Genomic DNA, 3,845 nt, shown 5'->3' on the forward strand with positions numbered 1-3,845 from the left:
ATAGGTACTTAAATGATGGCAAAAATAAAAGACTTACACTATATTTTTAGGGCCACAAATAAAAGAAATTGTCTAATAAAAACACATATAACAAATTATAGTTTGAAAAACGTTTTGATAATCATTTTTGATGATTGGCGCTATGACAACGACAATATTTTTTGAGAATTTGACAATAGTATGACAATGGCCGTTGGAAACTATGGAAACGACAAAAAAAATCTGGTTGAACGCCATCTGGCAATAACTAGTAGCAATTTCTTAACCTAAAAATTAATTGCACCACCACCTAGCGCCCGAGGCTAGAACTATTTTATTTGAAATTTCCGTGGAAACGGTGGAACCGCTTTTGCTATTTCACTTTCCGGCCCCTGGACTAATGTCATGTACTAGAGATAGATTGGACAAACGCCATATCCAAACTACTTCCATTTAAATCCCAAATAACTTATGAAAAGGAATACAAAATTTTTCAATAATGGAAGCAATTAAAAAACGTGCGAGAAGAAATAAAGTTTTTAACCCTCGCTGTTAAGGTATTTAATCTACCCTTGCGGTTAAAGTGCTACTTTATCTACTATTTTTGATAGATATAAGGCAATTTTAACAGTTGCTATGGAAAAAATAAGATATAATACACTTATTAGCAATTTTCTGCTGGTCCCTTGTATCCGATTGGCCCTTAAAATATTTAAAGCGACTTGTTAGAGAGAGAGAGAGAGAGAGAAAATCCGAAGAGGGTTTTTCCCTTCTAAATGAACTCCGGCAGGGATTTTCTTTGAACGTGAACTTTTCTCCGATGCGTTTTTGCGCTCGCTGGAATGGATCTTATTTTAAAGTCTTTCTCTGAATAGGGCTATTTTGCGTTTCGGGACGGCTAGAGGCTTTCCTGAATAATTTACTAGATTTTTAAACACTTTACGTCTAAGTTATTGCTTGTAGTTTTGTCTCTGGATCTTTTTTTATACTATATGGCATTTTTTTGTCAAGATTCTTTTCAGTAAATGGCATATTAAGTTGAAAAATATAATAAATATAGGTTTTTTTTTGAGCTTATAATACCCCGTATGATCGAAAAAAAATCGGCTTTGAAGTGACAATCGATGACATTCCCCGTATAGTTTTACATATAAAATGACAGCGATTTTCATTTCATAGCCATCGCTGACACCGTTTTTTATAAATTTAGCTAGAAAATGTATAATTCAAATATAGATTTTTTTAAAACTATAATTAAGGTACAAATCTTAAAATATACAAAAAATACAAGGTCCAGTAATAGTGCGTCGGGCCATCCGTAGCTGTATATAAAATAAGTAAATACTTTGGCAAATATATTTCGATAGTTTCAGAGATATTAATAAATAAATTAAAAAATATATACTTTTCAGCCTTTCTTAAAAAAATATTAAAAATACAAAAACTGTCCTGATATCAAAACTGTATTAGGTATGTACTTTAGATAGTCTGTACTTACTTTGCTATAAATAATGGTAATAGTAAATCATACAGGATGTTCAAAATTATACGCCAAACTTTCTAAAATATGTATATTTTTTTAGTTTTTTTTTAATGGAACACCCTGTATATTATTTCTTCAATAGATGGAGAATTAAAAAATGAACATTTTTTGTATTTAGAGTTTTTCAAAAATTTTAACTCTCAGATATTCGCGGTTTTATATTTCATATTATGACATTTTCACAGTAAATTTTTATCAAACCCACCCAATGATTTTTTTCTCGTATTTTATCCTTGAAAGAGCCATATAAAATAATACTGCGTGTATCTGCGAAACCATTAAAGCTTTGAAATACTTTAAATACAAAAAATGTTCAGTTTTCTAACTCTCCATTTTATATTTTAGAAAATTTGGTGTAGAATTTTGAACACCCTGTATGATTTAAGAATAAAATATTTATAGCAAAATAGGTATAGACCATCTAAAGTAACTACCTAATATAATTTTGATTTCAGGACATTTCAGGACAATTCTTATATTTGTAACTAGCGTGTACCCGCAACTTCGTTCGCGTCGAATTAATCATTTATAATGGTGATGATAAAGCAAAGCAAGAATTTCTATTAACATACAAACTGGAGCAGAATCGTCGTTAATCAATTATCCAACTTTTTGGAACACCCTATATGGTTTTTTAAAAGATTTCAAAGGGGCGTTTTCACCCTCTTGGAATTTGAGATGGAAACCCCTTCTTATCGAACCTCTACACCCCACAGTCAATCCGTTTGCCAAAAATCAGCTTTAAACATCAAGGAGTTTAAGCAGAATCATGATTACTCAATGGCCATATTTTATGAAACACCCTGTATAAGTTTTTAAAAAATCTTAAAATATGTAAAACAACAAAATAAAATATACGTGTTTAAGAGTTTTTTCCGAGAAACTCTTCGGTTTTTAAATAAAAAATATTCTAATATTTGAGGGGTTGTTTCACCCCCTTAGAATTCGAGTTTCGAAAAATCCCTTCTTATCGAACCTCTACATCCTAATGTCAATCCGTTTTCGAAAAATCAGTTTTTTACGTCAAGCGCTTTAAGCAGGATCGTGATTAATCAATGACCAGATTTTTCGAAACACCTTGTATACGTTTTTAAAAAATCATAAAATATGTAAAAAACAAAATAAAATATACGTGTTTAAGCGTTTTTTCGGAAACTTGACCGTTTTTTAAATAAAAAATATTGTAATATTTGAGGGGTGGTTTTACCCCTTTGGAACTGGAATTTCGAAAAATTCCTTCTTATCGAACCTCTACATGCTAGAATCAACCTGTATGTCAAAATTGAGCTTCGTACGTTGAGTGGTTTGAGCAGGTTCGTGATTAACCAGTATGTCAGTCACTTAAGGATTTTATATATTAGTATAGATAATTTTTTTAAAGAGGGTTAAAAAATATATATTTTTTTTTTATTTATTTATTAATATCTCTGGAATCATCGAAATATATTTACTCATATCTTAGGATTATGTAAAGTGATCTGAAAGGAAGCCAAAAATGCATAATATACAGGGAGTTCCATTAAAAAAAATAATTCCAATCCCCTCACACTTTTTTGAACCACCCTATAGAAGTTAAAATATTTTCCTGAAATGCATTCTCGTACAGACTTTAGGTTTGCACTTAAACAAAATTCTCAACATTATTATTCTAGGAGCTACAGATACTCGATGGACCCTGATATTTTCAATGAATCGAATAATTTTCAGAAATAAGTATTACAATTTTTTATAAACAATAACTAGTACTGTGTAAGATATTTATTTTTGTCTGGTGGTAACCGTACTAAAAGTACCAGAGTATCCCACTGAGATGACTTCATCACGAGAAAACAGCCCTTGTCTTTGCCCTGCAGGAGGTGAAACGCTCCTGCCCTCTGAATGTCAGCTAAAAATCATATTTGGTTGACCAAAAGCAACCGTTCCATAAGACTAATATTACATGTTGCTCCGTATCCTGTAAAAAAGTTAAAATTTATATAAGTTTTGTGCCATATTTCACGTAATATAAACATAATCTTAGTTAAAATTCACCCTGTATTGTAGGAACTAAGAGGGCTAGAACAAGTCTTTGTATAGAATCTTTAGTTTCATAAAAAAATAGCACAGTGATGTGAAAAACGCATCTTTGTAACTCTACTCATAAAGCTCCATAAAACATCGAAAATAGAACACCCTGTACATAGTACGTATTCTTTATTACCCTCTATAGTCTGCCACACTATATTCTAAGCTACTTTCGACCCCTTTTTGCAGCCCTTCGCATTCTAGCCCTGCCGAGAATTATGTTGTGTGCGGTACGGTGGATAATTAGTAAGTTTAGATA

The sequence above is a fragment of the Sitophilus oryzae genome, unplaced genomic scaffold (assembly GCF_002938485.1).
Source record: "Sitophilus oryzae breed Bouriz unplaced genomic scaffold, Soryzae_2.0 scaffold_1111_pilon_pilon, whole genome shotgun sequence".
NCBI classification, from domain to species: Eukaryota; Metazoa; Arthropoda; class Insecta; order Coleoptera; family Curculionidae; genus Sitophilus; species Sitophilus oryzae.